The 13,554-nt window shown below is 43.6% G+C and overlaps 1 protein-coding gene across 5 annotated transcripts in view; it reads right to left on the reverse strand.

Annotated features, from left to right (window-relative positions):
- raraa (retinoic acid receptor, alpha a) overlaps positions 1–13,554 on the reverse strand; it is a 174,500-nt gene that overhangs the window by 141,035 nt on the left and 19,911 nt on the right. For 2 of the 5 annotated variants that reach the window (XM_033612242.2, XM_033612240.2), the window contains exon 2: positions 10,214–10,283. The exons of 2 other annotated variants lie outside the window; for them this stretch is intronic. The gene's annotated coding sequence lies outside the window, so the exon portion shown is untranslated. Of the gene's footprint in view, positions 1–10,144; positions 10,163–10,213; positions 10,284–13,554 lie in introns of those variants that run through there. One more of the 5 variants, XM_078163612.1, reaches the window with a different exon arrangement.

Raw genomic sequence — 13,554 nt, forward strand, 5'->3', positions numbered from 1 at the left:
CACACTGCAGGTTGGGTGGTGGCACTGTTTATGTAACAAAAGCAGTTTGAGAGGGGAAAGTTTCCATTTGAGTTCAAGAACTGATGATGTTATGAGTCAACTGACAAAATGTTATTGGCCACTTTGTAATAATTACAATGTTTGTTCTTTAATTATCAGAGGTCAGACGAAGTCACTGTGTCCTAAGTCAAGTCCAAAGTTCTAAAATTTGAATTTCAGGTTCTTAACAAGTGTACCACATGTAACGCCATCTTAACAAGAGTAATAATATAATCAATTTACAAAAAAAAATCATCCTGAATGCTTTTTAAAACATGTATCCATTTTGAAAAACAGGTTTGTTGATGCAGGACAACCACCGCTCCACCCAGCTTAGTCTTGGCAAGGTGCTGGAAACATCAGTAAGTCCAAACTGGTAGAAAAGATTTCCACACAATTACATCTGTGCAGTGTTTCACTTTACTGTTGAGCTTTCAGTCTATTTTCTTTCTATCAGACCTTCACTAGAGCATACATCAAGAAACAGGTTTGTTAAAAACAAATGTGACTGCATTTTGCAACCACTTTTGGAGTTGGTGCGAGTATATTTTTTACAACTACTCGTTCATGTGCGACCCGAAAATTTGCAGGCTTTTTTTTTTTCATGTCTAAAACGAGGGGGCGAGTCCGCCAGTGTAGGCTAAAGTGTATGACAGGAGGAAAGTCGTGAGTGAGTGATCAGTTAACTGCGAGGATCATGTAAGTAGTGTGACATATTTACTGTCATCACGTAAAGAGACGGCAAGTGGCTGATAGGCAGCCCTCGACTGTTTTACTCGTTACCGTGGAAACGTTAAACTATCACTGCTGTCATATTTACATACGTCAGATAAGTTGATGAATGGTGTCTACTCATCTGTTCCTGCAGATAACAAGATATGAATCCCATGTATAGCCTTTTTGTGACTTAACAGAAATGTATTAATACATCTCTATATAACATTCAGACTACACATGTTCAAAAACACAAATGTTTGTGAATAAGAACAGGATTATAACTCGACAAGCTGGGTATTACTGACACTAGAAGATCTTCTTTTGACAGCCTATTGCCTAGTTTATGATACAGTTAAAAGCATTTTGTGTAAGACCATTCTTCTTTAAGAATGATATTGTATGTTTTTGCATGTTGTATGTTTGAAAGTCATTGGTGTTAAAGTCAAGTTGCAAGTCTTTCATGATTTTATCAAGACAAGTCTAACATCATTAAATTTGTGACTTGTCTCTGACTGATTGTCCACACCTCTGTTGATCACTTACTGGTAATAAATACAAGTGTTAAGATGCATCAGACCCTAAAGGTGTATAGCGTCATATTACTGATAGCTCCCACTGCAGAGCAAAAAGACATTATAAGGGACAGTTCACCACTTCTAATCTCATACAATACATTCAACAATATATTCTGTCTATATGGGCTTGTAGTTAGAGTTGCCTCTAAATTGAACTAGAGTGGAATGGTTCAGTAGGTTAGCACCATATAGCATAAGTGAACACATAATTGTTATTAACCAATATACCTTCTGGGCAATAATTCCTGAGAGGGCACTGTTTACCTCAGAAAGCGAACGCAGCCAATTAACTGCACACAAACATAAATAGACAAAGGCGCACAAACAAGGGAGTGTGCGGTGATAAAGTATGACATGAGTGGCCAGCCCTGCCATTATGAAGACAATTGACAATAAAGCTCTCAGTGCAGTCACAGGAATAATATGCTCCGTTATCATTCAATAAGGCAATTCTCTTTTCGATGGCACTGTACTCATTCCTGAGGAGCCTGCAGGCGAGGAACAATACTCAGGTGTTGAAATGTCTCTCCACTACATTAAAATCAGTAAATATGTGCAACCGCGCACCGCAAGAGGTGAAGCTGAGCCCGAGCAGAAGGATAACTTCATACTTTAATGAACACATAGTGGCTAGCATGGTGCAACTAAATCTTAGTTACGGCCACACCCTGAGCGTATCGGCCCGTATTACACACAACTCCTTCACCGTTCCTCCTTTTCCTTTTGCTGCACATTTTCCAGAGCAGGAAGGACCCTATATCACTGTATATAATACATCAGCGACTACTGTCGTTAATTTCTTCTCTCTTTCCCATTCTCCCTCTCTCTCCTCAGGGGTTCCCAGTGGCTGTCCGGAGCACATGTGTTTTGGTTTACCTAGAGCGGAGCCCTATCTGAGCCCGGGCTGAGAGCAGACTGCGGGCTTTGTCTGTGGCACCATTAATCAACTGTCCTTTAACAAAAACAGAAAACCAGATGAGAGACAAAGGGAAGAGACGTGGGGGGTGGGCCCTTATTTAGGTAGAAAAAAAAGACGAGGGTAAGAAGGAAGAGAGCGCAGAGAGAGAGAGAAGGGGGGATGCTTGACCCAGATCCAGGCCTTTAATAAATCAAGCAGCAACAATAACAAGCAAAGTTTTCATGTGGCTTGACTGATTAATCAGGCTTTTTTTTTTTTGACATGGGAGGCGAGGGAGTCTTTTCTTCTTTTTCTGTCTTGTCTCTCTTGTGGGAGACTGCAGAGAGTCTTTTTTATGTTGGGTGTTTATGTCTTTATGCTGCAAGGTTTCAGACACGGAGGGCCTGCATCGTTCACGGTTTAATGAGAGTGAGACCTTCACTTGATGGTGCGACGGGACAGTTTCACCGAAGGTTTCCAGCGACATTAATGGGAAAACGGGACGGTTGTTGAAAAGAATTGGACACGCACATTGCAAAGACGTATACAGGTTGAATGAAGGTGCAGGCATACAGACACAGGTTTCTTTTCCAAAATATGAACGAGCGCTGTTTTACACACGTGCACACACCGCACACACTATCTAACACAGCGAGCCACAGGATGTGAAGCAGCCCTCTGAGACTCTTTGCGAGGTGCCGATCGATGGGCATTGAGTGTGGACAAGGAGGCCTCAGGATCGATAGGGGGCCATTACAGAGATGTGCCTACTGGGACCCGGGAGAGGAGGTGTAGGGGAGGGTGGATACATCTGGGCCCTTGATGCTGTCTCCTTTACCTCATTTGTGGGAGGTTTTACTCCACGTGAGTGCTAGGACACACATACACATAACAGAAACGTGGACATGTGCGTGTATTAAGAAGAACACTGCACAACGAGTTAAATGGAGAACATCATGTACTGTACGTGCACTTGCTCGCTCTCACACGCACACACACACCAGCTAATGGCATCCCAAGAGACCCGCTACCACCCCACGAGTGCTCATCCTTGTCTACTTCTCTCAATCTCCCATTTTCAGTGTCCTCGTCTACTATCTACTTGTGAGGGAAGATTCTTTCTGCCTCTCCAACTCACTTTCAGGGCCATCTTCTCCTCTATTTCCCCCTCCTCTTTATTCAACTGTCTCTTTCTCTCCTCGCACTGCAGTGTCACCACAGCTGCCTGTGCTGCACTCTGTCAGTGGATCCTAAGACTTTCTGTCATCCCCTGCTCGTCCTCCACTCCTCCGCGGCTCACAGAGAGTGAACTGACTGTCCTATTCTCTCTCTCACATAGACACGCACACACACACACACACACACACACACACACGCACGCACACACTGACAGCATTGTTACTTCCACAAAATGTCCGACCACATTGTGTTTTACATGTTCATGAGGCGTCTGAGATGATTTTACATAAAGGTTTACTGGTGGCCCAGTGCTGCATAGCTGAAATTACTTGTGGGAAGGGGCTACGTTCATGTAGGTGTAATTTTAGGATATGAACACAGTTATGATGTCCTGTATTAAGTTTGAAGGAGTTATACAAATGCGTTCCACTCACAAAAAAAAACACTGCAAGGGCCAGGACACATGCCACGTCTTTTCCCACCAGGAAAGCATGAGGTCAGGCGCTGAGTGCTACGATTGTGTCTATTCCGTGCCAACTTTTAAAGGCACGGAGGCATGTAACATCTGAAGTTGCTAAACGACCATAACCAGCACCGTATCATAGCCCGCTTACCTTTCCAGGTATTGTTTTTTAAGCATGTATTAGACCTAAAATGTCGTCCATGGGACTGACGTAAAGCTCTGGGTAGTCCTGCACTAAGATATCTAACAGCTGTGATTGGTCGTTCCTCGTCACACCCGCAGTGCACATTATTGCGTTCCTAAGTTGTACTTTGTTTATCTCAAGGTGCAGCTGTCTTGCCCTGAAAAACAGTTGCTTGGGAATGCAGCATCACTCTCACTCTTAAACACACCTTCCACACATTTACACTGAAAACAATGGGTTTGAGGGTGCAAAAAAAAAAAAAAACATGGCATGTGTACAGGGCCTAAGCATGCATTTACTCCCAAAGTACTAGCTATGACAAACTAAATACACTCCCAATATCTAAAGATAGAAAATCCAGTCTGTTCAAGTGCTCTACTTAATAACTATTCCAAACTCATACAGGTGCTGATCACATGGAAGTCGATAGATGAGCCAGTCAGGCAGACGACTGAAACCAATGAGGCAGACTGTGAGCTGGCTCTCGCATCCATCACCCTTCCAGGAAAAAAAAAGTGAAAAAGAGATTTACTATTCACCACATTTAATCCTTGTAGGAATGGGAGCGGGAGAGGAGAAGGGTCTCCTCCTCCTCCTGCTCGCCATCGCCCTCTTTTCTGCGGCCCCGTCTCCACCAGCACCACCATTAAAGGATGGTTGAAAATAGTGCATTTGGATGATGTTGTGGAGACGAAGGACTATTAAAAGTCAGGCAAATGCTTTTACCAGTGCTTATGAAATTGCATGGAGGTGCCATGTCGGCTCCTGCAAGTGCTGTCCAAGAAACCCTTCTGTGGCTGATCAAAAAGAACGTGCGTGTGCGCACACACACATCGTACGCACACTCAGTTTCTGGGCTCAGCTAGCAGTCCCCATTGGTTTGGAAGGCCATAGCAGGCTATAACAACTACAGCCTGGCCGGCCTGTTAGTAGTGGGCCCTCTGTTTCAGCAATCTGGGTTCTCTTTGCCTTTGGACAGCGACCAGGTCAAGCTGCACAATACACCACTGTGTTTGGAGAGTGAGAGAGAAAGAGGGAGAGAAAGAGAAAACTGCAGGCGTGTGAGTCTCTCTGTGCACACATACGTATAAATAAGAATGTGTGTGCAAACATGTATGTTTGAACATGTTTTGGTTGTAGGAATACTGCACGTGTGTGTCAGCGTGTGCATGTGTGTGTTTAAAGACCCACCATACCCTCTCTCTCTTCCATACTGGAGAGAGGCCTCCCTCGCATCTCCCCAGCCTCCATCGTTACATCATCATTGCTACATCTTTTTGCTACCTCAGCGCAAACAACCATTTTGGGACCCCTTGCAGCAGTTGCTCTCCCCCTCAAGGCAATGTTTGAATGGTATTGTTGGAAACCTCCAAGAGGTCAGTGCACCAGAAGTAACACACATCACTGTCAGCCTAGGACAATGCAGTGGAAAGCAAACCTGTCAGCCTATGCAACTGTGACGGCTACACGGAAAACAGACTGCAGATACAGAGCGGGCCTGTGCCGCTTTAAGGAGCGCAGGCGGCACCTGTCCCTTTAAGATCTATTTCTCACAGCTTGTGGGTGCTGGGCTGAACGGGCTAGCCTGAGCCGAGCCGAGCTGCGCTGTGCATGTATGGTAACAGGGGGGAACCGCGCCGCCCAGCCTGCCAGCCCACCACAGGGAATTTGTTTATGTTTCCTCGCTGCCAAGTTCCTGTCAGGAGGCGCCCCAAAGAGGAACTGCAGACTACTCAGTACTGTTAGCTACGCCCTCTCGCCTAGAGTGGCTGGGGTTTTTCTGCATACAGTATCGGGTGGTGCTTTGTAGCAACACTTAAATCCAGGGAGGTCTCTTCATCAATTTCAGCACTCATGCACACACACACTCTATACTTCAAGCACTCACTCTGTTGTTCCATAACCTGCTTTGAGAGCATCTAACTTTATAGAACAAGTTCTAACAGAAAGCTTAATTTATGACCCCCCAAACAGATTAACACCAATTTACTCAAAACACAGTGCATAAAACGGCACAAAGGCATAGTTTCATTAAAGCAACACTTTACGAGTGGCACTTTGTTATGCTGCGGATTATGGGTATTGTAAAAACTGAGCACCACCACATAAAAACACAGTAAACAGGATTGGTAAACTCATGGGCATTAAGTCAAGTACTTGTGGGGAAAAGAGCTAAATCTAAATTACTCTCCCACTAATGCGAAAGAACGAAGCATGCTGGCTTCCACCAACACACAAACATTTCCTCCAATCATGACAAAAATATGATCCATTACCACCAGTGAAACAATGACTGCATCAATTTTTGCACATGAATACAATGCCTCAGCCTGGCATATACATGCTATTTCTTGAGTACCCGCTGCATATGAGCAGCCCTTCTGTCAAGCAAGGTCAGCAAGTGCGTTCTCCATCTTGAGTGCTGTGGCCACCCGCAAGTTTGTCTCTTTGCAAGAAGGAAAGAGTTGCAGTTACGTCAAGGACGCGAGTCGTTATTCCTCATACCATGCATGTGCGATGTTCAGTCAGTGTGTGCGGTAGGAGATAGAGAGATGTGCGTATGTGTGAGTGAGCGGAGGAAGGAGAGGTCAGACAAGGCCACACAAAGGGGCGTGGGACCCAGGATAGTGAGACAGAGGAAGAGATGGAGAGAGAAAAAGGGGAAGAACAAAAGATGGAAGCGTGGATGGAAAGATGGAGGCTGGGGTTGCGGGGGGAGACCGGGTGAAAGCAAAAAAACAGGAAGCCATTTATGTCAGCTTGGATGGCGGGACCACTCCCTGTCACGTGCTGGCACATTTCACTGTTCTGTGACTGTACAGCCAGAAACTCCCCGTTTACACAGGCAATGAAAGGTAAACCAATGGCTGATTGGATGAATGCACAGGGGAAAGGCACTGGCTGCATTTGTCTGAATGACATTCATGCTGTCTCGTCAAACTTCTCCATTTTTTTTAGCTGTGGGTGGAGTGCACACGCACGAGTGAAAAGTTAAATCGATTGAGCATCAGGACTGGCGGCACACTTCTGCTATTCTGCTGACGGTGAGGAAGTAAGATGCCGCACAATATCTTGCTATTCAAATGCCTTACAATAAATGAGCTCAGCAGCACAAAATACCAACTGAGTTTGAAGAAGTAAACTCAACCATGACTCCCCAGATTTGGGGCTTTGTGTAAATCGACTTGGTTAAAGGGGACCTATTGTGCTCATTTTGAGATTCCTAATATATTTTGGGTTTCTACTAGAACATGCTTTCATGTTTTAATGTTCAAAAAGCACCTTATTTTCCTCATACTGTCTCTGCTGGGACACCTGTATTCACCCTCTGTCTGAAACGCTCTGTTTTAGCACCTGTCTCTTTAACCCCCCCTCCTAAGAAAGGCCGGTCTGCTCTGATCGGTCAATGTCTTGGTCTTTCACATTGAGGCGCCTGCACCGCCATTGCAGCCAGGGAATTACTGTAACAGAGTATAGCTGCACTTTCTACCATGAAAATAACAACCATAAAAGCTTTTAAACAGAATCAGACATGTTCCAGCAGGAATATGATCCAAAATAAGGAGATATTAGCAGCATTGGCAACCAAGATTACATGTTTCCCTGGCATTAGCATGTAGCTACATGTAGCAGTTCACTTGCAGCTGGCGAATGACTGTGAATTATCACCAATAACACCTTCTCAACACAACAGGCCATGTTCCAACAGGAATATGATCCAGCATTTAGAGATATTAACAATATCGGCAGCCAAGTTTACATGTTTCCCTGATGCTACATGTAGCATTGTAGGCTACATGATGTAAACATTTGCAGTAGCGTACCTGGAGCAGATAATAGTTTAAAGAAATTGGTCACAATCTGACGTCGGCTTGTCGCTAAAGTAGAAAACCCTGTTGGAAACAGCATTTAGGCCAGTCTAAATTCTAACGTTCTTGCTAACAGGGGTTACTTTTACATAAGTTAGTCTCATTATTTGAAACTTTGGCCACGTTTACTATGAACACTGTAACATTATATACAAGAGAAAATAAGGAAAAACATAATAGGTTCATTTCATTGGAGGGTTGAAGTATTGGAAAGCCCCAGTATGCAACACAATCGCACTACTACACTTAATCACAATGGAGGAACAAAATAATGCCTGAGAGCCATTAGAGCTCCAAACAAACTGGCACAGCCACATAAGAAAGGCAGTTTTCATCTAACATGAGGAACTCTAAAAGAAAAAAAAAATACAAAAGCTGCTGTAGGATGGTGGCAAGACACGAAAAAGACAAAGTCTGGCTAAACAACAAAGGTGTCGAGTGCTGATTATTCAACCCTGTCCAGCTCCGAGGGAGAATAAGAGGTGCCATTACATGGGAACAACTGTGCATAAACAACACATTTTAACTTCCCTGAAGTTTTACATGTGTGAAGTGGAGTTTAAAAAAAAACACAACACTGAGAAAAAACACAGGAGTCCCACTCTAGACAGAGGGAGAGGCAGCGGGCTCGGCAGCCACCACCGACCTACCGCACACAGAGTGTGAATCATTAAAGGCATGTGTTCCACATCAACTGCCGGGGCCGCTTCCCAACCCACGAATGAGACTGGATCTAAATTATGACGGAGAAGGGGGGGTTAAATACCGCTTCACGTGGAGATGAAAACCCCAAACCTGCTAACTCAGAGAGTGAGAGAAACTGGAAAATGACTGCATACAAGTACTGGGTGTACCTTCTGCCAGTTCACAAAACAAAACAGCAATAACCAATGAAGCAGCTAATGGAATAATTAAATGATTTCCAAAAACAGCGATGTGTCATCATGAACAGATGAAGTGTATACAGTTTTATGCCCTCTAAACAACTCAAAGGAGAGCCAAACTGAATCGAAAACTGACCTACTTTACTTCCTGCATGTTTTTCTGGCTGCCTCTGCCAACTTCTAACCTCACAAAAGCTACGACAACACAGTGGGATAACTTTCCCCAAGAAAACAAATCAAAAGGAGAGAGAGGAACTCAGAGCCGAATGCATATAAGACCTAAGTGCCAGCTTTAGTCTTGTCCATCAGGCCAGCCCTATGCCAAACTGGTTGCTAACAGAAGAGTGTCTGCCAGACCACTTGTCATCCCCAGTTACGACACATGGACGTCCTCTGTGGGTGTGAATATGTGTTTGTGTGCAAAAAACACACACCCTCTCTCATGTGGGCATCCAATGAAGGCGGCGATTTGTAGAGGGAGTCTGCATTCTTCTGGGTATTGGCTGGCATCTCGGTACGCATACCATTCTATTTGCTTTATGCCTCCGAGACTGGCATGGGGGGAGGTGTTCGTCTAGGGGGAAGAGATCACCTTTCCCAGGAGTCAGGAGGGGACAGGAGAGGACAGGACAAGACACGACAGAGCAGGACGTGAGAGGAAAACAGTTTGTACAGGCAGGAGAAAGCCAAATAGGACAGGACAGCACAATCTATGCCACAGTCCCGGGGACCTGATGCTATGATTGGCTGAGGGGACTTGACCAACCTTTTTCAGCTCCTTCCTGTCTGTCATCATTGTGGCAACATTCTGGCACACACTATGAAATAGAACAGGAGGAAATGCCAGAATAAAAAAAAAGGTACATAGCTATTCTTTCTGTTGCCACACTGTTTTGCAGCTGACACAAGGAAGATGAATCAGACCCAATAAATCAGTCTATATTCACAGAGTGATGATCCAAGTTCTTCAAGCCAGCTCCTAATGATGAATGGCTGTTTTTGTTTGGTCTTTGTCCCTTGAACATGACAGAGCAAATCTCCCCACTGCCAGCTCCAACTCTGATGCAACAGACCCAGGATTAGACTTGATCCTACCACTGGCAGCACACAGGCCACAAGACAGAGTACCTCCTCTAAACAGTACAGAGTGTGTGTCTGCGTCTCCGCAGGTTTGAAAATACTTCAACTGTACATAAACAGTGACCTTTCACAACAGCAGCTGCGAAACAGTGAAAACGCAGACAAAATTCAATACGACCACAAAACCAACATGGCAGTCACATGATGAGGAACAATGCTATTGTATATAGAGAGCAAGATGGTGTTTGGTACCCACAGACACGAGTGTGGAGTGCACAGAAGTCCAATTACCCAGAGTTGACAGGAGCGACAAATTCGGGCTTACCCCAAAAACGTCAATCTCCCTGTCCTTGGCCAAGGAAATCTTCCCTTGAATCGATTGTAGCTCCTAAGCTCTGCGGAGAAAGGAAGAAAGAGAGAGAAAGAAAGATATTTGAAACCAAGAGCTTTGTGGTCCTTATCCACGTGCTGCAGACTCAGTGACTCCCTAGCCTTTCTGGCATAGAACTGCTTCACTACACGAAAACTCTTACACTCTTTTTCCCTTCCTTCACTCTCATACTCCCTGTAATCTCCCCGCCCTTCTCCAATAGATTGGACTTTCTCACTCACTACATTTGTGCCCCAGACATCATGTGAAAAGTGGAGTAAAACAGTGCTTTTGTGGTGTGTGAATTACCTGGGGCCTAGGACGGCACAGTAGTGCTTATGGCTACAACTCAATTACAGCAATGTGAATCAGGTGGCGGCCTAGAAATCCCCTTAGCCTGATGCACAGATAGGGACACAGAGGCGCCTTCAGTGCCAAGATGGACACAAATCTAAAGTGGCATGTCATCTATTCATAGAAAGACAGCTAGAACTGCACTGTACATGAATGAACGGCCGCCGCAGAGATGGATCTAGTGACGCTGGTTTGGAGCAAGTGTGTGAACAATGCTACGTTGTTTATGCACGTTGCTAAAACATCAGAAGCATTTACAGAATGTCTGGTTGCTAAATTGGAAGAGTCACATGGCACTTAGGTTATCTGATAAACCTGATAAACACCACCTTTGTGTGGCAGAAAGCATGGAAAGCGTTTTGTAGGACTGGGTTCAAAGTGGAAACAGTCAACATTTCAACCTCCACCCCCTCTAGTGTTAGTGGTGCAAAGACAACCGCATCCCTTCCCGTATTCCTCAGAGCCTAACAACTACCAACACCACACGACACACTGCATTTTGTTTTTCACAGTTACTCCTGTTGTTTCACTGTCCGCAAGTTCTGCTACTGGGGATAGTAAAGGCCTTTGCACACCATGTCCATATTTTTCTTTCAAGATTGTTGCATGTTTAAAAATAAATACAACCTTGTGTCAATCATATTTACACACACAGTTTTCAAAGCAGGTTTGATTTTTGGCAATTTTTCGCATCCATCAATAGCCTTAAAGGGTTGTCTGACCAAGACGAAGAGTGAATAAACTGTGACGTAACCTGTGGGACACATACATCTGCAACAAAAGGGAGGAACAGGGCAATAGTTGACAGGTTGCCAACAAGAAGAAGAAGGGGAAATATATGGATGCAGTGTCCTTTTTGAAATCTTCCACAACAAAGAGACTGTGACATAAGCCTATCCAGAAATGCACAACGGCAATGATGATGCTTAGAGCAGAATGCAATAATTCTTAACCTATCATTTCATAACTCAGGGAGATCGCACTGGAGATCTTTCCATTCTGTCCCGTATTGCAAATTTTCAGAACAAATAGGACAATGAAACATATCAAACTCAGTGTGCAGGGTTCTGTGCTTGACAATTTTTATCAGATGATGCAAAAAAAAACCCACATACACAAAAAAAATACAGCACGGTGTGCAAAGGCTTTTACTGCGAAGAACTTAAAGTGATGTTTTTGATAACTGGGGATAGCTACCGATAGCTACTAAAGGGAAATAAAGGCACTCTCCTCTTCCTATTTGGTTGCGCAATGATTGGCGCACTTCCTTTGTCTCGTAAATAGAGCCTTCACTTTCCAGGGAGATCCTACCCAGGTGCTGACAGGATTGCAAAGCGAAAGTGAGGCTTATATGGAACCAATCTAAATGCTGATGGTTTCATTATTCCATAGCCATTACACTGTGCTATCAACATTTACTTCACAGTGATAAGTTAGAGCAAAAAAACATGTCTATTTCCACTTAAACTGAAAACAACTGGACGGAAATTACAGGATGGTGGTTTTCAAATGTTAAAAAGGCACTTTGTTGGATTCAACAGAAATGCCAAACTGAACAATCATGGTCAATAATATTTGAACAGAAAATTGCTTTGTGTCAGAAGCACTCAAAAGCAGTGAGTTTGTCCTGTCTTTCTCTTTGAGGAGAAAACAGAGACCATCTCTTTTCAGCATATCCTGGTTACAGGATCCCTCCAGGTCCCATAAAATATGGAGCTGTGGATGAGGCCCGAGTTTTCCAAAAGCATGTTCAAGAGAAACCAATGACCTTTAAAACTGTGGTCTGTTTGTGTTTATTTCACTGTACAAAGCACTTGTCACAGTCGGGAAGATTGTTTCTATACTTCAGTTAACAAAGACAGCAGTAAGTTATATCAGGACAGAGCTTTCCTGACTGTCATAATAATGGTTGCTCTTTGGAAAGGGTCATCATACCACTACAAATAAAAATCCCCTCCTTCTAGGCCAAAGTGGCCTTGGTACCATTTTACAAGCAGCAAATGAATTTCACACTACTTTATTATCACAAGCTCTTGAGGACAGTTGAACCGTTATAACAGAGATAAATATAGTAGTCTTACAAATATAATGCATTAATCTTTACCACAAAGACTGCTTTCATTTGCACATCACAGAACTCCAACTGGCTACTGTGCAAACCTCCATTCAGTATTAATGAGGAAGAGTTTCAGTGCGTGTAAATGTTGCTCACATGCATCGGCTATAGGCTCACCTTCCTGCTACATGTGCATACTTAGCCTATCTGACAAAGATGGAGGGGGAAGACCAGATGCAAGAGATGCAAAGACATCGCCGCCAAGTGGTGCCTATGCAGATCCTAAAATTATCTTAATTGTAGACCTATGCATTACAAACATATCATGTAATATTTGTACTGTCTAATACCACAAAAGCCATTCACAACAGGGTGTGACACTTACACCATAAACACTTAAAACATAATGCCATGTATTAGCCCTGAAACAAACTTTGTATTCCCTTTTTCGAGCAGGACAGAGGACAAATCTACAAAAAATACACCTTAAAACATAATCTACTTTATAATCCAATACAACATTACAACCTACAGCTGCAAAAAGCACCACAGAATTCAACTAACATTTCTTTGATAAAGTCACAAGACATCCGCGTGTAGTAATTGAACTTTGCGTGTTGCTGGGCTCCTGTTTGCACCGGCATGAATGCATAATTACAGTGTGCCGAAAATGAATCAGCCTGAGTTTGTAGTTTAGAAAACTACACAGTGACTCAATATTTCTTCAATAGGCTTAAATATTTAATTAAATATTTATTTATTTATTTTATTGCAGTTCTAATAAAAGCAAATCATGTGATACACCAGCATTTGTTTACAATTGATTTGCCTTTTAATAGGTTCCGAAATACATATAATAAAAGTAGCAGGTGTGAATTGTGGCTTT

The sequence above is a fragment of the Epinephelus lanceolatus genome, chromosome 21 (genome assembly GCF_041903045.1).
Source record: "Epinephelus lanceolatus isolate andai-2023 chromosome 21, ASM4190304v1, whole genome shotgun sequence".
In the NCBI taxonomy this organism is placed as follows: Eukaryota; Metazoa; Chordata; class Actinopteri; order Perciformes; family Serranidae; genus Epinephelus; species Epinephelus lanceolatus.